This window comes from Tachyglossus aculeatus, chromosome 16, assembly GCF_015852505.1.
Source record: "Tachyglossus aculeatus isolate mTacAcu1 chromosome 16, mTacAcu1.pri, whole genome shotgun sequence".
NCBI lineage: Eukaryota > Metazoa > Chordata > Mammalia > Monotremata > Tachyglossidae > Tachyglossus > Tachyglossus aculeatus.
The window spans coordinates 42,217,459-42,240,617 of record NC_052081.1 but is presented as its reverse complement, the minus strand read 5'-3'; the positions used below and the strand labels follow the sequence as shown (position 1 = coordinate 42,240,617).

Here is a 23,159-nt window from a genome sequence, read left to right as displayed (position 1 = left end):
CTTCGGCGGAGGAGCCCAGGGGAGAGTTTTATTTTAATTTTTCTTCTTTCAAACATTGGATTTTGTGGCCTTGCCAGCGTCTGAGATAATAGTCAAAATAATCAGACAGCCAGAAGGTGGTACTCACCGTTGTCTACCTGCCTCATACCCAGGAGATAGTTGCAAGGAAGAGTCCAAATTCTATGAAACCCAGATTAATCTGAGACATAAACTTGCTGTTTGGTGAATAACAAATATTAGGAAATCCTACGGTTCCTGAGCGTGGCTCAGTGGAAAGAGCCCGGGTTTGGGAGTCAGAGGTCATGGGTTCTAATCCCGACTCTGCCACTCGTCAGCTGTGTGACTTTGGGCAAGTCACTTAACTTCTCTGAGCCTCAGTTCCCTCATCTGTAAAATGGGGGTGAAGACTGTGAGCCCCACGTGGGACAACCTGATCACCTTGTCTTAGAACAGTGCTTTGCACATAGTAAGCGCTTAACAAGTGCCATTATTATTATTATTATTATGGTGATCCGAGAGGCTCCGGGAAGATCACTCCTCTCCTTAAAGAATTAGCCCAGTTTCCTGTCCCTCCGCTTCGCCCCCGCCCCCAAAAGCTAGGAGCCCCGGGCGGGATGGGGGGATCTCCTTAACTTTTAATAAATGTCTCCCCTTCCCGACAGTGCTTGACACATAGTAAGCGCTTAACAAATACCATTATTATTAATAAATACCACTAGGACTCCTCTAGGACTCAGCCGGCCTTCGGCCCCTCCACTCGTGCCCACCCCCTGGAGTTGTTTTTTGGTTTTTTGTTTTTTAAAGAAACGTCACCTGGTTGGGGAGAGGAGAGGGCAGGGCGAGAGGGGAGCCCAGTTCCGACGAGAGACGTTTTTGGCCGTTTACGGGCGAGCAGTAAAAGTTACGAGGTGGAGAGATTTACAAGGGGGCTTCTCGGGGCTGGCGGCCCCACGGGGCGCGTGGAACACCGCCGACCGACCGCTTTCATCTTCCGTGAGCCGTTCAGTACAGTCCCCCCCTCTCTCCCCCTCCCGCATTCACTCAGTCGTATTTATTGAGCGCTTACTGTGTGCAGAGCCCTGTACTGAGCACTTAGGAAAGTACAGAGAAGCAGCGTGGCTAATTCTTTAGGGAGAGGAGTGATCTCCCCGGAGCCTCTCGGATCACCGTAATAATAATAATAATGATGGCATTTGTTAGGCGCTTACTATGTGCAAAGCACTGTTCTAAGAGCTGGGGAGGATACGAGGTGATCAGGTTGCCCCACGTGGGGCTCACAGTCCAAGCAGCCGGGTTTGGGAGTCAGAGGTAGTGGGTTTTAATCCCGCCTCTACCATTTGTCAGCTCTGGGACTTTGGGCAAGTCACTTAACTTCTCTGGGCCTCAGTTCCCTCGTCTGTAAAATGGGGATTAAGTCTGTGAGCCCCATGTGGGACAACCTGATTACCTTGTATCTACCCCAGCGCTTAGAACAGTGCTTGGCACATAGTAAGATCTTAACACATACCATTATTATTATTATTATTATAATTACAATACAGCCATAAATACTGCGTTCCCGGCAGCGTGGCTCAGTGGAAAGATCCCGGGCTTGGGTGTCAGAGGACTTGGGTTCTAATCCTGGCTCCACCACTTTTCTGCTGTGTGACCTTGGGCAAGCCGCTTAACTTCTCTGTGCCTCCGTTACCTCATCAGTAAAATGGGGATTAAGACTGTGAGCCCCACGTGGGACACCCTGATTCCCTTGTATCTACCCCAGCGCTAAGAACAATCCTTGGCACATAGTAAGCGCTCAACAAATACCATCATTATTATGAACAGTGACTTTCCCCAGCAATGAATGGGAGCACAGAGTCTCCCTCCCGCTCGGAGCCGTCTGGGCTGGAGGCTGCGGGACCGACCGCGAAACGCATTCGCAGCGGCCCTGAGTTTTATCCGGGGGTCTCTCCCCACCCACACGCAGCCCCCAAACCCACCCAAACCGGGTCTTTGTCTTTTCCCCCGCTCTCCGGCCCCCGCACACATATGTCTTCCGGGCGTTCCCAAGGGCTGCAGGCCAAGGCTGTCCTCCAAACCGGACCCGCAGCCCTTCTGCCCCGCGGCTGCGGGTGATAAAGGTGGAAAACGGGTTTCGAGGGTCTCCGGGGGTCCCCAGGGGGCTCCGGGGGGGAGACACCGGGCCGGGGATCTTAGTTACTGAATGTCGTGCTCGGCCGGCGAGTGCAAGGAGATCAGCTCCTTCCTTCCCCTCGAAGGGAGCCTTGTGTTTGCAACTTGGGTTCCGAGGAAGAGTCGTTAATAATAATAATAATTATGGTATTTGTTAAGTGCTTACTACGTGTCAAGCACTGGGGTGGATAGAATCAATCAATCATATTTATTGAGCGCTTACTGTGTGCAGAGCACTATACTAAGCGCTTGGGAAGTGCAAGTTGGCAACATATAGAGACAATCCCTACCCAACAGTGAGATACAAGGCAATGAGGTTGTCCTATGCGGGGATCACAGTCTTAATCCCCATTTTACAGATGAGGGAACTGAGGCTCAGATAAGTTAAGTGACTTGCCCAAAGACACACAGCTGACAAACGGTGGAGTGGAAAAATGGAGTGGGAGGAGGGAGCTGGGTGTCCGGGGTGGTGGGCTTGAGAAGCTCCTAAGCCCCGAGGTGGCTTCTGTTCTGTTTGAGATCCCTCTCCCCTCTCCCCTCCTTGTACAAGACTTAAAGGAGGTGCTGGATTCTGCGGAGGGGGGAATTAAGGTCAGCGGCATGGGGGCCTGCGGGGCCTGTGCGTAGAGTTAGAATAATAATGATGGTATTTGTTAAGTGCTTACTATGCGCTAAGCACTGTTCTGCGTGCACGTGTGAGCGCCTGTCTGGCTGCATGGGTGAGGCTGTGGGAAAACACGTGTTAATGTGTGTGTTCCCACGTATGTAGTTAGGTGTGAAGGCGTGTGCGGCCGGGGGGCTGTCCGGGTGAGGATGCAGGTGAAATGTATTCGTGTGTGAGCGGGCGTGCAAATTCAACGCGGGTGTCTGGGAGAGTGAACTGGTCCACGGGTGAATGCGTATCTGGGGGGACATTAGCTTTCTGGTCAAGTTAAAGTAGTTGCCAAGAGGCAGCGCAGACTTGGCCTGGGCAACTCGCCGCCAATGAAATCTCGCATGGGGCTAAATGGGTCTAAAGGGGCCGAGAGCCCCCCTCCCCTCACCCCCACCTGCCCCGGTGCCCCCTCCCCCAGTCAAACCTGCACCTACTCCCCCCAGGGCCCAGAGGCGTCCACCCACTGGCGCAGCTGAACCCAGGACTGGCCCTCGGTGGGGATCTGAGCCTCTGTCCACCTTGCAGGCCAGGACTGCAGACCCACAGGACCTGCAGGGACCCCTCGGGGGTGAGAGAAGTTTCCTCAGGGCGGGTGAAGTGGGGAACAGTGCTTTGCACATAGTAAGCGCTTAACAAGTGCCATTATTATTATTATTATTATTATTATTATTATCTGCATGTTTCATGCTTCATGTGGGCATCTCTGGTCCTCTGGTAAGCTGAGCCAGGCCTAGCTAAGAGCTCCGTTGTGGCTCGCTCCGTTTGTGGTAGGATTTAGGGCTGGGGGAGCCTGGAGAAAGGCAGGCTCGCTGAAGCCAGGGGTAGACTCACTGTAGCAGGGGGAGGGGAAGCTCACTGTGCCCTGGCCAGCCACACTGCAGCCTGGTGCAGTTGTGGGCTAGTCTTGAGTGACGCTGCCGGGGTAGTGTGGACGCTGTAGGTGACTGTGTGTGTATGCATGTGTGTAACTGTGCAGGAGAAAAACAGGGCCAGGGGAAATGGGATGAGAAAGCTTCCAGGTGGAAGGCCTGTCTATGGCCCTGCCTCCTCCCAGCATTAGCAGTGGGTTGGGGGCCTTGTGGGCCTAAGCCCGGGGTAGACAGGGGTCTTTGCTTGGCCTGTTTTCTCAAGATACCCAGACTGTGAAAGTCCACCAGGATTGTCTTCAATCTACAGCTTAGTACAGTGCTTGACACATATTATGCACTTAACAAATGCCATTATTATTTACACAAATAATAATACTGTTGTTATTTATGATAAAAATAAAATCAAGCAAAAAGTGTACTTTGAGCCAGGGAGACTCCACTGAAACGTCATCCATTGTACTATGACAACGGCGGTTATTTTTTGCTGAAAATCCACTGACGGGCCCCCCAGGCCCAGCCCAGGATAAATGGGAAGGAGACAGGGAAGATAGCAGCCCCAGGGATGGGGAGGAGGAAGAGAGAGCCCTCGAAATCCCCTGGGATCACTCTTCCCCCGGGTTCCCTTTTCCCACACCCAAAACCAAAGCCCAGGGTAGGTTCCCAACCTCCCAGTTCCTGCTCAGGGGCAGGGGAGGGGCGATGCGGGGGGAACAGTTGTGAAAGTGTGTTCGTGCGCCTGCACGGGTAAGGAAACACACCTCTATGTGAGAGTGTGGGAACGTATGTGGCATTGAAAGTGGAGGTGTGAATGTGTATCTGAGTATGTGTGGAGATTGACCGTTGGGTGTGACCTGTTGATGTGGGGATCTGTGAATGTCTGTCTGTGTGGGTAGTTGCACTCTTGGAGGGACTGGGGAAGTGTGTGGCTGTACCTCTGCCCCAGTATAGTCGTCTGAATATGTACGTGTGTGTGTTTGTGTGTGTGTGTGTGTTTATAATATGCCGTGTTGACACTGACCTGACCCACTCTCCCACGCAGAAGCACCTGAGGCAAAATCTCTCCTGCGAGTGGCCAGGGGTGTCAGACCAGGGTTGGGTCAGTATTTACCTGGGCTCAGGCCTAGGCCTGGGCCCGGCTGAGTTGTCAAACTGCCAGAGGGGCCGAGGGCAATAGCGTTCACCCATGGCATCAGCTCCAGAAGCTGTCCCACTGCTGCCCCTCCCACCACTTGCTGATTCAGCAGGGAACTCACCTCCCTCCTGTCAGAGACCCCTGCCACACGTGATCTCCACCCCCACCCCAACCCAAACTGTCCTGCTCTGGTTTCTGTTGGAGAGAGAAAAGGTAAAAAGCGGAGTAATCCCCAAAAGTCAAATTTTCCATCCCTCTGTCTCTGGGCAGTCATCCCACCTTTACTTTTCCCAGGAAACTAAGACCCTTGGTTTTTTTCTGTCCCCCACAGTCACTGTCCATTCTCCCCTCTGACCCTCCTTCTCCTCCTTCCACCCCAGTAGCCACTATGTGTCTTGACCAAACACGGCAACTGGCTCTCTCCCTTTGATGGTGGCAAGAAAACTGATCCAGGGGTCGTGGGAAGGGCGGGCCCGGGGAAGCTGGGAGATGGGTCCGCTCGGGGTCCGTGTGAATGGTGAATAAGCTGCTGAGGCCGAGGGCGGCGATAACCACCCCGACTCCCACTCGGCTGGTGACTGGGCTCCGGGATCGGGGAAAGCTCCCCGGGCCTGCTTCCCGGGAGCAGGCCTGACCGGAAAGGCCGGTTGGGTCCTTCCCGGTGGAGGTGGTGTGCGTGGGTTGGGGGGGAAGGGATGGGGGGAGGGGAAGGAGCATGAGCTCTTTGTCACCTTCGCCTTGGGTATCTGGGGATCAGCTGGAAGGGAGGGGCGGGACCTGCCCACCCAATCCCCCGGGGAGATGGGAAAGGGATGGCGGCTGGGGCCTGGTTTTGGCTTGGGGTGCTGCCTTGCTCTTTCCCGGCTCTTTGTGGGCTGGTTGGCTGCGTGTGTATGCCTGTGTGTGTGTGTGTTGGGGGGGGGGGGGTCTGTGAGAGTGTGTGTGTGCATGTGTGTATGTATGTATGTGTGTGTCTGGGCGAAGCTGTGTGTTTCAGCCAGAGCATATGGAAGTGCACAAGAATGGGTATGCAGGAGTAAGTGTGGACATGTGACAGTAGGTGTGAGTGTGAATGAGGTATGTGCCCAGGTGAGGGTGAGGTGTATGTGTTTGCATGTGAGTGAGTTAGTGACTGCATTGGTGAAAACTAGATTCTTAAAGAGGCAGATCCAGGAGAGACTGGGCCAGTTTGGTCCTGCCTTCTCCCACCCCTGGGCCCTGCTGGGAGCCCCTGTAAAAATAGAAAGAAAACATGTCCTCCCTGCCCCTTTCCCTCCCTTGCACTAGGCCACACCCCATCGCCTTTCTCATTAGGAGGAAGAAACTATTCTGTTTGTTGACGACTCTCCTCCCTCCCCTCCCCCCACCACACTCCCAGCCTCCCACCCTGCCCCACCTTGTTGAAGGCCACAGGTTCCATGCTCATGATCGAATCCACCTCTCTTCCTGTGGCATACACAGGCCCAGGGAATCCTGCTTCTGCTGAACTGGAAGGCTTTGGGAAGCAAGGACTGCTCCTTTGCTCCCACCCAGTCCCTCTCCCTCCCTCCCACTGCACAGACAAGGGTGTCTGTTTCCCTTCTCACACCCCAAGACCAAACAGCAGGGGAAGCTGGAGTCAGGGAATAAGAGGAGAGAGGTATGAGAGGAGAGAAGCAGTGTGGCCTACTGGTTTCATTCCAGTAGAGTCAAAAGGACTTGGAATCTAATTCTGGCTCCACCGCTTGTCTGCTATGTGAACTTGAGCAAGTCACTTAGCTTCTCTGTACCTCAGTTCCCTCATCTGTAAAATGGAGATTAAGACTGTGAGCCCCATGTGGGACATGACCTATGCCCACACTGATTATCTTTTGTCTACCCCAGTGGCTAGTACAGTGCCTGGCACATAGTAAGCACTTCATAAATACCGTAAAAAAGGGGTGCCAAACCCCAACCAATAATCTCTGTGGGTTATCGAACAAGTGGGCTCTGGCCCTCTGGCCTTGGGCTTCTTGGCCTTTTCCTCCAAATCTGGTGGGTCTTTGCTCAGCCTGTCTGCAGTCTCCTAAGCGAAAGGGGCTTGCTGCTTTAAATCATCAAGAGGATAGGGCCTTAAAAGTTATTTCTCGGTACGAGCCACGGTAGACCTGATTCTCCTCCCTCTCCCGGTTTTTATTTTAAAAGTCTTCCCACAGCTAGCCTATGGTAATCACCTCTTCTGCCAGTCCTGGTATTGACTGACAGCCTGTTCTAGACAGTGGAGGGAAACTCTTCTTGGCCGGGGGCCACTCCTATCCATCCCTGGACTAGGTGAACCTAGGCCAAGAGACCCCCACAGAATCCCACTATCTTTAGGCCCACTCCGGACTCCTTCCCTCTATATGAAGGACACCAAGACGTGAATCAAGTAAAGCTAGGCCTAGCCCGTCCAGCTCTGCAAAACAGTTCTGCCACCACTCCTAGGTTTCTGTGCTTGCTCCCGGGGCCTAGGCCATGTCAGAAGCAGTGTATCTTAGTGGATAAAGCACGGATCTGTGAGTCAGAAGGACCTGGATTCTAATCCCTGCTCTGCCACTTGTCTGCTGTGTGACCTGGGTCAACTCACTTAGCTTCTCTGTGCCTCAGTTCATCTATAAAATGGGGACTTAACACTGAGCTCCACATGGGACTGGAACTGCTTTGCTTGTATCCACCCCAGGGCTTACAACAGTGCCTGGCACATAGTAAGCGCTTAATAAATGCTACAGTTATTATTATTATGGCTTTCACCCAAGGACTCCGAATCCTTGCTTGGGCCCCCAGCTTCAGGGCTTAGCCCCAAACCTTCAGGGGCTCCAGGTTGTGCGGCGGACTGAGCTCGCCGGCCGGCAGGAACTTGAACAGGAAGCTTCAGTTCCTGCATTCTCCCTTCTCCCAACCTCCAGGACTCCTTCACCTCTGGAGAGATGGTAGTGGGAAGGGGCGGGAGGTGGCGGGGAGAGGATCTCCTCAGGATTGCCCAACCACCCGATGGGCTGGGGGACCCTGTTCTGCAGGAGTGAGGAAATATAGTGAAGGGTTAAGAAGCAGGAGTCTGGCCAGCCGACACCACTGGATGAATCAATACCCAGGAGTGGGTGGGTGGGCTGTCAGTCAGTATTTATTGAGCACTTACTGTGTGCAGAGCACTGTACTAAGAGCTTGGGAGAGTAGAAAATAATAAGCAGACACATTCCCTGCCCACGATGAGCTTATGGTCCAGAAGGGAAGACAGTTGTGAGCCCGTTGTTTGGTAGGGACCGTCTCTATATGTTGCCAACTTGTACTTCCCAAACGCTTAGTACAGCTCTGCACACAGTAAGCGCTCAATAAATATGATTGAATGAATGAATGAATGACAGACATTACTATAAATACATAAATTACAGATATGTATTTAAGTGCTGTGGGGCTGGGAGTGAGGATGAATAAAGGGAGCAAGTCAGGGTGACGTGGAAGGGAATGGGATAAAAGGAAAGGAGGGCTTAGGGAAGGCCTCTTGGAGGAGATGTCCCTTCAATAAGGTTTGGAATGGAGAGAGAGTTGGCTCCCCACCCCGACGGAGGGACCCTCATTAGAGGCTCTCCTGAGACAGGGGCGGGGGCTGAGGTTGTGGAGCTGAGCTGAGCTGTGGAGCTATTTATGAGCCTAGTGGAAAGAGCTGGAGCCTGGGAGTCAGAGGACCTGGGTTCTAATGCTGGTTCAGCCAGTTGCTTGCTGTGTGACCTTGGGCAGGACACTTAACTTCTCTGTGCCTCAGTTCCTTCAACTGTAAAGTGGGGATTAAATCCTATTATCTGGATGTCCCTAGACTTCAAAGACCAAAGTTGACTTTTGTTCCTTTGGTTGTCCAGCTGGTAAACTCAATTTTCCCTGCTCCCCTTTGCCCAGGGAGAACGGGGAGTAAACAGGTCTCTGGAAGCTTGTTATGGGCAGGGAATGTGCCTGCTAATTTTGTTGTATCGTATTCTCCTAAGCAGAGAAGTAGCGTGGCTCAGTGGAAAGAGCACGGGCTTTGGAGTCAGAGGTCATGGATTCGAATCCCACTCCACTTGTCAGCTGTGTGACTTTGGGCAAGTCACTTAACTTCTCTGTGCCTGTTCCCTCATCTGTAAAATGGGGATTAACACTGTGAGCCCCATGTGGGACAACCTGATCACCTTTTATCCCCCCAGAGCTTAGAACAGTGCTTTGCACATAGTAAGCGCTTAACAAATAATAACAATAATAATGGCATTTATTAAGCGCTTACTATGTGCAAAGCACTGTTCTAAGCGCTGGGGGAGGATACAAGGTGATCAGGTTGTCCCATGTGGGGCTCACAATCTTCATCCCCATTTTACAGATGAGGGAACTGAGGCCCAGAGAAGTGAAGTGACTTGCCCAAAGTCACACAGCTAAGTGGCATCATCATTATTATCAAGCGCTTAGTACAGTGCTCTGCACACAGTAAGTGCTCAATAAATACAATTGAATGCTTAGTACAGTGCTCTGCACAAAGTAAGGGCCCAACAAATACGATTGATTGATTGATTGGAGCTGGTCTACACTAGCGTATCAGCCAGATCATTCAGGACCCCCAGTACATACTGGTTTCAGGCAAACGTGGGTTATTTTCGGATAGAAAATTGAGGTCAAAGCTTATTCTGTGGCTGATTTGCAGGTGTTATCCCAGCCCCTTACCCGAGTATTGGGGGCCCCGGGTAAGTTTGGCTTTAGAAGTCGGTGTGCACGACCAGTTGGGGGGCTGCGGTCGCCCCCCACTCCTGCTCCCACCCCGCGGGGAGCTGGCAAGCGGAGCGTGCTGGGTGACGTGCAAATGAGCAGAGTGGGCCTCCCGGGATTCCTGTGGCCGAGAGAGGCGAGCCAGAGCCCCGCGGGCCTGGCAGCTCACGGGAGGGTGGGGGGGAGGGGGAAGGGAAGGGATCAGGGTGGGGAGGCGTGGGCTGGGGGCTTCTCCTCCCTTCAAGGCCCTCCTGAGAGCTCACCTCCTCCAGGAGGCCTTCCCAGACTGAGCCCCTTCCTTCCTCTCCCACCTCTCCATCCCCCCATCTTACCTCCTTCCCTTCCCCACAGCACCTGTATATATGTATATATGTTTGTACATATTTATTACTCTATTTATTTATTTATTTTACTTGTACATATCTATTCTATTTATTTTATTTTGTTAGTATGTTTGGTTTTGTTCTCCCCCTTCTAGACTGTGAGCCCACTGTTGGGTAGGGACCGTCTCTATATGTTGCCAACTTGTACTTCCCAAGCGCTTAGTACAGGGCTCTGCACACAGTAAGCGCTCAATAAATACGATTGATTGATTGATTGATTGATTCTCCGGGGAACGTGTGCTGGTCCTCGCTCGGGGGCCCGGAGTTCCCGGGGAATCCAGCAGGGGGCAGAGCGTCCCCCGTCAGCATCCCCAAATCGGGCCCAGGCTTTGCCCACCGCCCACTTTCATTCAGTCGTATTTATTGAGCGCCTACTGCGTGCAAAGCATTGTACTAAGCGCTCGGGAGTGCACAACAGAACAATAAACAGAATTAGACGAGCGAAATGCCCCCAGGGGACCAGGCTTGGGGACCTGCCCATGGAGTCCTCGGTTCTTGGCTCCCACTGAAGCCAGATAACTGGGGTACAAGGCCCGCGTCAATCAAATAATCGACTCGATTTGCCACTTGGCTTTGCCGGTGTAGATCCGGGCCGAGTCAGGCGGTCAGTCAGTTGTATTTGTCGAGTGCCTTCAGTGTGCCGAGCACCGTACTAAGCCCTTGGGAGAGTACAATATAATAATAAAAAGACACATTGGCTGCCCACACGGAGCTTACAGTCTAGAGGTGGAGAAGGCTCATATGGAGCTGGAGAGGAAGCGTGGAGACTGTAGGCTGTGCGGAGCAGAAACTATTTGGAGGGAAGCAACGTGCCCTGGTGGATAGAGCCCGGATCCGGGAGTCAGAAGGACCTGGGTTCTAATCCCAGTGCTTCCACTTGTCTGCTGTGTGACCCTGGGCAAGCCACTTGACTCCTCTGGACCTCAATTACCTCATTTGTAAAATGGGGATTAACAATGTGGGTCAAGGACTGTGTCCAACCTGATTAGCTTGAATCTGCACCCATGCTTAGTACATTGCCTAGCACATAGTAAGTGCTTAACAAATACTATTTAAGGAAAAAAAAACACAAAACAGCAGGGAACCTTTCCTCGGCCTTCAGCTCCTGCCCTATTTGCACGTGTGTGCTATTGCACTCTTAGTTGGCCAGGCACACATATGTAAACAATACTACCCTAGCAATCCCACAAACACACACACACTCCCACACAATCACCCTTATACACATTCCCCGGCTGTGATATGGATCTGGCCCAGTGGTCTGGTCTTGATCCCCCTTCCCCACAAAGAACTCCATTTGCATACGTAAAATATAGCCTCCCCCTCCTTCCCCTGGCCCCCAGTCCCCACTGCATGTTTGTGTCCTATGGGCTGAAGAGCCGGGTTTCATTTTTATTTCATTTTATTTTTATTCCGGGCCTAATCTCCGCCCTAGGGCTTCCACCCAACGCTCTGCACCCCGCCCCACACCCCAAATCCAGTCCCTTAAATCTCGTTTTAACTAATTAACGACCGGGCGGGCTGGACACACAAGAGGCTTTGTTGTCATCTGCGGTTCCGTTCATCTGTCTGTCCATCCGTCCATCCTGGAACTGAGGAGAGCACAGAACGGCCCTGCAGCTGATCGGATGGGGCAGACAGAACTGAGGACCCCGGGCCCCGGCTTCCAGGGCCAAGCGAGAACCGGAGACAATTTGAAGCAAATCAATCCGAAACGCTGACGGGGCTGTGGGGCAGATGGTCCATCTGTGTGCTGGAGTGTCTACACATCCAAATTATCCCCTTCATTTGGGGCCCGCAATGACCTGAAATAATGCCCTACTTCAGGCCAAAGTGAATCTGTGGGCCAATGATATAAATAATCCACAAGTGGTCCTAAATATACTATATCTATCTGTGCATGTTTTCAGTTTTGGGTAGCCGAAGTGGAGATCTGCGCCCTCACAGGGAAAGTAAAGTGTTTTGTTGGGATAAACATCCACCTCCAGCAATTAAGAATATCTCCAAGACACTTTGACCTGAAGAATATAGAAAATGGAGGCCTCAGTTATCCTGAATTAGAAATCGGTCCGCATTTCTTGGGGTCGGGGGGAGAGAGGGAGGGGGTGGGGTGTATGTGGATGTATAATGGGAGCAAATAGACTTTGCCTTTTGCTCCCCAAAATATTACCTTCTACTCGGATAAATAGGGCATTCCTAACTCCGCCTCCCCCCTTCTTTTCCCTGCCTTCTTACTCCCTCTCCCCATTCTGAGCGTTTTTTTCCTACTCCTAATACCCTTACACTGTAAATACTTAGGCATTTTATGAATTAATACTGAGCGTACATGCTAGTTATGAAAAGGAGCAGTCTGCCGGGGGGAGGGAGAGAGGAGAGCGAACGGAGCAGGGAGTAATTGGACAAAGATTTAAGAGCAAGAAAGAAATTGCGTTAACCTGGCTCGACATGAAAGGTTTTGGTTTAATCGTTTAGAGGAAAATTACCGCCCGGAACACCTGAGAGAGCTGTTTTCCCCGTAACTCGAGTTAATTAGAGACTCTGCCCCCGGCCCCCCTCCCTCCTCAAAATAAACGCGCTAAATGGGGACTGGGGAAGGGGAATTGAGGAAGGGGGAGGAGGGAGGGGAGGTAAAGAGCGCTTTCTGCTTATGATTAAACCAAAGTCAATGGTCTGGGTCCTGCCCTTGGAAAGCAGGGATTCTCTGGGGGTCTGCCCTCTTCCTCAGTCAATCAATCAATAGTATTTATTGAGTACTTACTATGTACCCAGTGCTATGCTAAGAGTTTAGGAAAGAACAATATAACAGAGTTGGCAGGCATGTCCCCTGTCCAAAGTGAGTTTACAGTCTAGAGGGAGTTTACAGTCTAGGGGGGCTCTATAGAACTACCTCTGATACTTAATAAAGCACCCAGAGAGTGAGAATAGGTTGCATTGTTCTGCTCCTTATTGAGTCTTACCCAAGGTCATGAGCCCGTTGTTGGGTAGGGACCGTCTCTATATGTTGCCAACTTGTACTTCCCAAGTGCTTAGTACAGTGCTCTGCACACAGTAAGTGCTCAATAAATACGATTGAATGAATGAACGGCAGGCAAGCGACAGACGTGGAATTAGAACCCGGGTCTGCTAACTCCCAGGCCTGTACTCTTTCCACTAGGATATGCTGTTTCTTCTTCAGTTTGAACTAAAGGATCAAATTATAGGATGCAAAGTGAAGTTTCCGCAGAAAGGGGTGTCAGGGCAGTGCCTGGAAAGGGGCAGAGCACCTGAACACATGTTTTTCATAGACAATTTGGCTGGAATGCGAAGAGGGAATTTGCGAATATTCTCTCAAATGACGAGCCACTTTATCAGAAGAAACTGCATGTGTGTGATGTCAGAACAGGTGATCATGAGGAGAGGTGATGTGCTCCAAAGGAAAGAGATTGGGCCTCAAAATCAGGAGACCTGAATTCTAGTCCCAGCTCAACCACTGGCCTGCTGTGTGACCTTGGGCAAGTCACTTAACTTCTCTGGGCCTCAATTTCAATGGTGATAATATACCTATTCTCCTTTCCTAATCAGTCAATCAATGGGTATCTATTGAGTGCTTACTATGTGCAGAGCAGTGGAATAAGCGCTTGGGAGAATACAATATAACAGAGTTAGTAGATGTTACCTGCCTACGACAAGCTTAAATTGTGAGGGCTTTGTGGGACAGAAACTGCATCCAATCTGATTATTCAGTATCTACCCCAGTACGTAGAAGCACACATAGCAAGTGCTTAATAAATACTGCAATTACTATTAATTATTAGGATGGCACAAATTTTTCTTAACGTAAGGTTTTGCAAAGATCCCATACCCGCGTTATAGGGGAACTGGATGCATATTGACCCCAAAGTCTTTCTGATCCAGACAATTTAGACTGTACAGATTCTTACCTGTGGCCCCCAAATTGGTGAAAATCCACTTGAACCTTCTCAGTTTCTTGGGGAACAACATCAGAGTGAGTCAGAGAGGTGAGGGAATTAGCTGGATAATTCAGACCAAAAAAAAAACACCTGCTGTGCAATTCAGATGAAAGGAGTTTGGATTAAGTGAACTGGAAAATGGCCACAATTCTCTGTTGTATGCTTACTTTTAATGGTGTTCGTTAAGCACTTGCTATGTGCCAGGCACTGTACTAAGCACTGGGGTTACAAAGTAATCAGGTTGGACACAGTCAAGGCCCCACATGGGGCTCACAGTCTTCTCATTTTACAGATGAGGTAACTGAGGCCCAGAGAAGTCAAGTGGCTGGCCCAAGGTCACATACCAGACAAGTGGCAGAGTCAGGATTAGAACCCAGGTCCTTCTGACTCCCAGGCTTGTGCTGTATCCTTTAGGCCACACTGCTTCCCATGGTGCTGGTGAGGAACTGGATTGGGCATATGTGTGTATATGGTGGTGCTGTTGTGTTTGTATATATAATTTTGATTGAATGAACATATGTTTGAACATTATTTGGATAATTCAATCAATGCTATTTACTGAGTGCTTAGCACTGTACTAAGCACTTGGGTGAGTGCAATATAACAGACTATGTAGACACATTCACTGCCCACAGTGAGCTTACAGTCTAGAGGAGGTGTCTTCATTTTCTATTTCACTGGTGGAGAGCTGATCCTAGGGGAGGACGTGACCACTTTAGTGTTTCCACATGTGTTGTGTGTATGTGGACTATGATGAGCATGGGAATCTGAAGGTGTATGTAGGCTGTACTTTGGTTAGTGAATAGGGGCACGAGTACACATACGAGTGTGTTTTGGGGCATAAGTGCATGGCCTCAGTTTGTGCGTGATTTGGGGAGCTGGTTATATACAGGTATTTATTCATTCTCTGCTCCTGATAGAAATTTGACTTGAATGTGTGTTTTCTCAGTCTTCCCTGTCCCTCTGTCCAGGACGGACCTGGTCAGGAGCTGTCTGGACCCATAGGAATCTGACCGGTCCAGGGAGCAGATGACTTGGGAGATAGGGATTTGCACATGAAAAAGCCTCCCAGGCCTCTTCTCCCAGAACCCCCAGGACCCCGTGACACCAGGCCCCTCTCCACCCTGCACCCTCAGAGATAAAGCAAATACCTGAATACCTCCCCTCCGGGGCAGGCAGGCAGGCAGCCCAACGGAATGCTCCCTGGGGACCCAGGCAGGTGAGAACAGTAGTAAAAAATTGTGGTATTTGTTAAGCGCTTACTATGTGCCAGGCACTGTACTAAGTGCTGGGGTGGAGGCAAGCAAATCAGGTTGGACACAGTCCCTCTCTTGCATGAGGCTCACAGTCTTAATCCCCATTGTACACATGGGAACTGAAGCACAGAGAAGCAAAATGACTTGCTCAAGGCCACACAACAATCAATCGTATTTATTGAGCGCTTACTGTCTGCAGAGCACTGTACTAAGCGCTTAGTACAGACAAGTGGCAGAACGGGAACAGAACCCATGATCTTCTGATTCCCAAGCTCTATCCACTACATAGCAGTGGTGGAATTTTTTTTATGGTATATATTAAAAGCTTGCAATGTGCCAGGCACCATATTAAGTGCTGGGGTAGATGCAAACTAATCAGGTTGGACACAATCCCTGTCCCACATGGGGGCCACAGCCTTAATCCCCATTTTACAGATGAGGGAAATGAGGCACGGAGGAGTGGAATGACTTGTCCAAGTTCACACAGCAGACAAATGGTGGAGCTGGGATTAGAATCCAGTTCTGACTCCCATACTCGTGCTCTAGCCACTGGGCCACGCTACTTCTTTATTATCGAGTGCCTCCAGAGCACGGTGCACTGTGAGAGTAAAATCCTTGGGAAGTAGTGTGGCCTAGTGGGAAAAAAAAGGAGAGCAACCTATTGGAAAGAACACGGGCCTGGGATTCAGAGGACCTGGGTAATAATAATAATAATAATAATAATAATAATAATAATAATGGCATTTATTAAGCACTTAGTATGTGCAAAGCACTGTTCTAAGCACTGGGAAGGTTACAAGGTGATCAGGTTGTCCCATGGGGGGGCTCACAGTCTTAATCCCCATTTTACAGATGAGGTAGCTGAGGCACAGAGAAGGGAAGTGACTTGCCCAAAGTCACACAGCTAACAATTGGCGGAGCTGGGATTTGAACCCATGACCTCTATCTCCAAAGCCCGTGCTCTTTCCACTGAGCCACGCTGCCTCCACCACGGGTCTGCTGTGAGACCTTGGGCAAGTTACTTGACTTCTCGGTACCTCAGTCCCCTCATCTGCAAAGTGGGCATTCAATTCCTGATCTCCCACCTACTTTGCTTGTGAGCCCCATGTGGGATCTGTTGATCTTGTATCTATCCCAGTGCTTAGTAGAGCATCCAACGTGATAACCTTGTATCTATCCAAGTGCTTAGAACAGTGCTTGGTACATAGTAAGTGCTTAAATTAATCAATCAATCAATCGTATTTATTGAGCACTTACTGTGTGCAGAGCACTGTACTAAGCGCTTGGGAAGTACAAGTTGGCAACATATAGAGACAGTCCCTACCCAACAGTGGGCTCACAGTCTAAAAGGGGGAGACAGAGAACATAAATACCATTATTATTATTATTACAGCATTTTGCACTTAACACAATTATTAAGTACAACAGAAACACAAGACATGGTTAGAACAGTGCTTGGTACATAGTAAGTGCTTAAATACCATTATTATTATTACTGTGCCCAGCACTTAAATAACACAATTATTAAGTACAACAGAAACACAAGACATGTTTCCTGCTCACCAGGAATTTGCACTCCAGTAAGGGAGCCAGACGGAAAGAGTCACAAGCAGTGGAAACTGAATAAATAAAATACAATGCTTGGTTGACCCTACATGGATACGTGGGTGCTGGGATGAGCATAAATAAATGTGTAAATGCAAGAGGCTGCGGAACGGTTGATAAGATTCCTGATGATACTGATGGTTAGGGGGGGAATGGGTTGCCGGGAGGAAAAAAAGATTCCTGATACTGATGGTTAGGGGGGAATGGGTTGAGGGGAGATCAAACGGGATCTCCCCGAGAGTGGAGAATCGTTTTTCCAACCAAGGCCTCTCTTCCGGCTGTTTTTTAAGGCAGGGGAAGGGCCCGGGAGGCCTTCCAATCTGTTGTTGTGAACGGAGGCCTGCTCCACCTCTGCAGCACCCTAGGATCTGAGATTAGATTATTTGGCGGAAAATATAGGGTGCCGGGCCCGGTTTTGCACCCCTCGCCTCCCCGGAGTTAAATGCACCTGCTCATTAAATCCCCATTCCAGGCCGCCGTGGGGGGCAGCCCCATTTCGCGGATGGGAAAGACTGAGGCCCGGCACCATGGCCCGTCTTGGGCCACCCAGGGCGAGCTGAAGGCAGAGAAGGCGAAAAGATCCAAGAGTTCTGGCTCCCAAACTGTGGGGACTTGCAGGGCTTAGTCTGGCCCCAGGGTCTTCGCCGAGGGGGAACTGACTTTCCCCCTGGAAAAATCTACAGAATTCAGATGCGGATTTTTTTTTAGCCGCATCTGAAACCAAAGCAAGGTTTTTTCCTGAATTACCCAGAGAGTTTTCTCGTGCTGCGTAGACCTGGCTTTAGCCAGGGGGTATTGTTGAGGATGATGAGGGAGAACCTTATCTTGTGTAAAAATAATAATAACGATGGTATTTGTTGAGCGCTTACTATGTGCCAAGACACTGCACTGAGATGGTTCTGACAAAGCACGAGTTTACACACGCAAAGCATCCAGATAATAGAGGTCTAAAAATAGGCAGTCTGAATTACGCCTATCAGTGACGCCAAAATGGATACTTGGGAGATTGTGAATGGTTCTAGACTGTGAGCCCACTGTTGGGTAGGGACCGTCTCTACATGTTGCCAACTTGTACTTCCCAAGCGCTTAGTCCAGTGCTGTGCACACAGTAAGCACTCAATAAATACGATTGATTTGGTTATACCCCAGCCTGAGCCCGGTAGTCATCCCCCTCCAACAACCTGGAGTACATGCGCTTGTAGCAGAGGCGGGATTAGAACCTGTCCCTCAGTCTAACCTCAATCCCTCTTGCTGCATCGTCTTCTGGTGCTCCTCCTCCTACCCTTTCAGGCTTCCAGGGCGTCTACGCTGGTTCCCAAGGACCCAACTGCCCAGGGGCGGTGTAGACTCCCGGGCCACGTGATTCCCTCAATCCCAGCCCCTTCTCAGGGCTGCTCCAGACCCCTACTGCCTAGGATCCTGGGTCCCTAACCTAATCAATCGTATTTATTGAGCGCTTACTGTGTGCAGAGCACTGTACTAAGCTCTTGGGAAGTATAAGTTTGCGGCAACATATAGAGACAGTTCCTACTTAATCATCTTCTCCCTCCATCGCTCCGACTCTTGGGGTGGGGGTCCCCAATTTTGGGCTACCCCATCCCCCAAGTTGCTGCCCAGCTCCTCCTAGACCCGTCTGCTCCCCGGGAGCGAGACCTGCCGCCTCCGAGCTCCGGTGAATAATCAGCTCGCAGATCCCGAGGTGATGAGAGGCGCTGTAGGAGGGAGGGAGAAAGAAAAAGAGAGAGAAAGAGTGGGGGAGAGAGAGAAAGAAAAAGAGAGGGACGAAGAGTGGGAGAGAGAGAAACAGAAAGGGAGGGAGAGGGAAATGGAGAGAGAGAGAATGGGAGAAAGAAAGAAAAAGAGAGAGGGAGGAGGAGAGAGGAAGGAAGGGAGTGATGGACCAGAGGCTTGGAGTGAAAGAGAGGCAGCTGGGTCTGGGGAGGAGAAGGTGCTCAGCTGAGCACAGGGTTTATTTTTTGTTTGTTTGTTTTAGTGGCATTTATTAAGCACTTACTATGTGCAAAGCACTATTCTAAGCACTGGGGGAGGATACAAGGTGATCAGTTTGTCCCACGGGGGGGCTCACAGTCTTCATCCCCATTTTACAGATGAAGGAACTGAGGCCCAGAGAAGTGAAGTGACTTGCCCAAAGTCACACAGCTGACAATTGGCGGAGATGGGATTCGAACCCATGACCTCTGACTCCAAAGCCCGGGCTCTTTCCATTGAGCCACGCTGCTTCCCAGGGTTGGCGGTGGGTCTGGGGTCGGGGAACGGCTGGGCGGTCATGCTAGTCAGCTGTTCTGCTTTCGAATGGAGGCACTGGAAAAAGGTAGAAAGGAAGACAGTCATCCTCCCAAGCGCTCAGTATAGTTAGTGTCTGCACACGGTAAGCACTCAATAAGTAAGAGTGATTGATCATCAATAGCATAAGCTCACTGTGGGCAGGCAAAGTGTCTACCAACTCTGCTATACCATAATGATGGTACTTAAGTGTTTACTATGTGCCAAGTGCTGGGGGAGATGCAGAGTGATGCTCTCCCAAGTACTTAGTACTGGGCTTTGCCCGCTAAATAAATACCACTGACTGTTTGCTCATACAGGACACTATTCTAAGCTCTTGGGAGAGCCCAGCATAATTAGTGGACATGGTCTTTGCCCTCAAGGTGAACAACTCCGGGGAGAAAGAGTGTACCAAGCAATCAGTCGTATTTATTGAGCACTTACTGTGTGCGGAGCACTATACTAAGCACTTGGGAGGGTACAATATTAGAGTTGGTAGGCACGTTCCCTGCCCACAACGAACTTGCAGTCTAGAGGGGGAGACAGACATGAATACAAATAAATCAATCTGGGTATGTACATATGTGCTGTGGGAGAACACATATACAGACTGAGCCCCTTCCTTCCTCTCCCCCTCGTCCCCCTCTCCATCCCCCCCATCTTACCTCCTTCCCTTCCCCACAGCACCTGTATATATGTATATATGTTTGTACATATTTTTTTTACTCTATTTATTTTATTTGTACATATCTATTCTATTTATTTTATTTTGTTAGTATGTTTGGTTTTGTTCTCTGTCTCCCCCTTTTAGACTGTGAGCCCACTGTTGGGTAGGGACTGTCTCTATATGTTGCCAATTTGTACTTCCCAAGCGCTTAGTACAGTGCTCTGCACATAGTAAGCGCTCAATAAATACGATTGATGATGATGATGATGATGATACATAATTGCTGCTCTGTGCCAGAAGGGAAGGATGAGGGCGTGGGAGGCTGCTGAAAGGGTCCTTCAAGTGCCTGAAGGGGTAACAGGATGAGCACCAGAAGGAGAAGCAGTTTGCTGAAGCTACAGTAGGAGGGACTGAGGCTAGACTGAAGTTCTAATCCTGACTCTGCCACTTGCCTGCTGTGCCTCAGTTTCCTCACCTGGAAAATGGAGATTCAATAACTGTTCTTCCTCCCACTTAGAGCATGAGTCCTGGGTGGGATAGGACTGTGTCTAAGCTGATTATCATGTATCTACCCCAACATTTAGTTCTGTGCTGGGCAGTTATTTAATATTATTATATATCAGGAAGAACCTCTGGACTTCGAGGTTTTGTAAGAGGTGATTTAGGAAGTCAAATAAGTCAAGCCCAATTCAGTGGATCACTTTTCCTGCCCACCAGCTGGGAAACAAAAGTGAGAATAAGGTGGGGTGGGGAAAGTAGAGCTCAATCTCTCCTACTCAGCCCCGACTAAATCCTATTAATGGGCAGGGGGATGTGATTGGCAGCATGAAACATAGAGCACAGGCTGGGAGTGAGAAGGTCCTGGGTTCTAATCCCAGATCCACCCCTTGTCTGCTGTGTTACCTTGGGCAAGTCACTTCACTTCTCTTGACCTCAGTTCCCTCACCTGTAAAATGGGGATTAAGCGTATGAGCACTACATGGGACAACGTTCTCCCCGCCTTACTTCCTCCCCCCACCCCCACAGCACCTGTATATATGATTGTACATATTTATTACTCTATTTTACTTGTACATATTTACTATTCTATTTATTTTATTTTGTTAATGTGTTTTGTTCTGTTGTCTGTCTCCCCCTTCTACACTTTGAGCCCGCTGTTGGGTAGGGACTGTCTCTATATGTTGCCAACTTGTACTTCCCAAGCGCTTAGTACAGTGCTCTGCACACAGTAAGCGCTCAATAAATATGATTGAATGAATGAATGACAAGAATTGTGTATCCACTCCACTGCTAGGCACACAGTAAGCATTTAACAGATTATTAACTTGCATCTACCTCAGCGCTTCTCCTCTTGGGATTGCACCTGGAGAGTTTCCAGTACTCTACCAGTCTTGGCTACAAGAGGGAGAGTCAAGCAGAGGCATACCCATTCCATTCCTAGTTTGGGCAGTGGCTAGTGAGTGGAAGGCAATCTGCTACAGGTCACAACTCACCTGTGCTGGGCGGCTGCAGCATGGGCGAGAGTCGAGGGTGGAGACTCAAGTTTACTGTACAGAAGAAAATAGCAAACCACTTCCTGATTTTTACCAAGAAAACTCGATGGATACACTACCGGAATGTTTGCAGGTGGAGATGGGGCGTTCTGGAAGAGATGTATCTCTGAAGTCGCTATGGGTCGGAGATATCTCGACAGTGTAAGAAAGACCCCAGTGCTTGGCACATAGTAACCACTTAGCAAGTACCATTATTATTATTAGGAATGTACCAACTGTCCAGGCAGAGGGGAAACGAGCCCCTTGGCCAGGACACAGTCCATCCCAAGAGACAAGAACAACTCCTGGTCCCCAGTCTCTGCCTCTCCAACCCTCCTCCAAGATCTCAACTCACCCCAAATGAGCCCAAAGGTGAGGGAGGAGGAGGGGCAGAATGCAGCTCCAGCAAAGAATTAACCGTATCATGGTCGCCTTGGGACCAGAGAAGGAAAGAAGTGGGGCAAGGGAAACAGCAGGGAGAAGCAGTGCTCTTTTTCTTCTCCCCTCCTCTTCTTGCCCTCGAGTCCCTTTCCACTCTTTCCTGAACTGCTACATTTTGAGCAGCCACTTGGTGGGCAGGGAAAGCTGTGCTCTCTGAGGGCGAGAGAGGAGCCAAGTGTGACTGTCCTGACTTCCATCCCCTGCCTATGTCATTAAAGTTGTTATTCAGGTCCAGAGGAGGGTAGGGCCTTCCCTAAGGACACACAGCACTTGAGGTTGTTGCCCTCGATTGAGTTAAACAACATAAATCACAGCCTTTCAGCTAGTAATATTAGTTGAGTAAGTGTATTTTTTGAACACTGAGTGCGATGCACTGTACTGTGTTGGGAAAATACAACAGAAGCACAGTATGTTTGGTTTTGTTCTCTGTCTCCCCCTTTAAGACTGTGAGCCCACTGTTGGGTAGGGACTGTCTCTATATGTTGCCAACTTGTACTTCCCAAGAGCTTAGTACAGTGCTTTGCACACAGTAAGCGCTCAATAAATATGATTGATTGATTGATTGATTGACTATTTTCAAGGTGCTCCATTCCAGTGGGGTAGACATACGTATACATCTTTATTACTCTTTATTTATGTATTTATTTTACTTGTACATAGCTATTCTATTTATTTTATTTTGTTAGTATGTTTGGTTTTGTTCTCTGTCTCCCTCTTTTAGACTGTGAGCCCACTGTTGGGTAGGGACTGTCTCTATATGTTGCCAATTTGTACTTCCCAAGCGCGTAGTACAGTGCTCTGCACATAGTAAGCGCTCAATAAATACGATTGATGATGATGATGATGATATATACGTATATATATATATATATATAGATATACACATATGTACTCAGAAGCAGTGGAATCAGAATTAAATTTAATATTTGAGCAAAATATGCATCTAGGCAGAAGTGCTGAGGATGGGCATAAATAGATACCTAAATCCAAGTAGCGGCCAAAGAGTCGATAAGATTCATGATGCTGGAGGCAGCATAGCCTAGAGGATGGATCATGGGACCTGGGGTCTGAAGGCTCGGGTTCTAGTCCCAACTCTGTCACTTGCCTGCTGTGTCACCTTGGGCAAGTCATTTCTTTGTGCCTCAGTTCCCTCACCTGTAAAATGGGGGTTAAATGCCCATTCTCCCTCTTCGATTGCGAGCCCCAGGTGGGACAGGACCGATTTTAAGATCTTGTATCTACTCCAGGGCTTGACACATGATGAAGTGTTTATGAAATACCACCAATACTATTCTTATTGTGAGTGGACATAGACTTGAGAAGGGGCTCTGGAGAAATGCTGCTTCCACTATTGGGTGTGGAAACATTGGGCCGCTGTCACCGCAAACTCTTCCCCCTCCCTACTGAAATCCTAACCATGCTCCCCAAAAAGGCCTTAGGCTGGCAGAAGCAGCTAGGATCCCCTCTCCCCTACGTGCCTGCCCCCTGACCTCAC

At 49.7% G+C, this 23,159-nt stretch overlaps 1 protein-coding gene and 1 non-coding gene across 2 annotated transcripts in view; both read left to right on the top strand.

Annotated features, from left to right (window-relative positions):
* The window catches only part of TFAP2E (transcription factor AP-2 epsilon), a 39,451-nt gene that overhangs the window by 11,636 nt on the left and 4,656 nt on the right, over positions 1 to 23,159 (top strand).
* LOC119938931 lies at positions 21,037 to 21,174 on the top strand. Its single transcript, XR_005454617.1, has one exon. It is a non-coding gene; the product is annotated as a small nucleolar RNA SNORA7 (small nucleolar RNA).